We start from the raw sequence: 244 nt of genomic DNA, 5'->3' as shown, positions 1-244 counted from the left end.
ATTTCAGATTAATCATGTAGAGAAATAGATAAGAAATCAACAATAACACAAGAACATAACAATCAAAATCCAAGAGATGAACTTCTCAAGAGAGTTTTTGTGTATTTCTTAATAGATCAAAAGATAATCTGCCTGGTGGTGGCTTCCAGAGTAAAAAACATATGTTTAGAAAATAAAAACGTGCATAATGAAATGACCAAAAAGGCCCTTGAGAAAACATGAATTCGGCCAAACAAATAAGATC

This window comes from Brassica oleracea, chromosome C4, assembly GCF_000695525.1.
Source record: "Brassica oleracea var. oleracea cultivar TO1000 chromosome C4, BOL, whole genome shotgun sequence".
Taxonomy (NCBI): Eukaryota; Viridiplantae; Streptophyta; class Magnoliopsida; order Brassicales; family Brassicaceae; genus Brassica; species Brassica oleracea.
Note: the sequence above shows the minus strand (reverse complement) of the source record.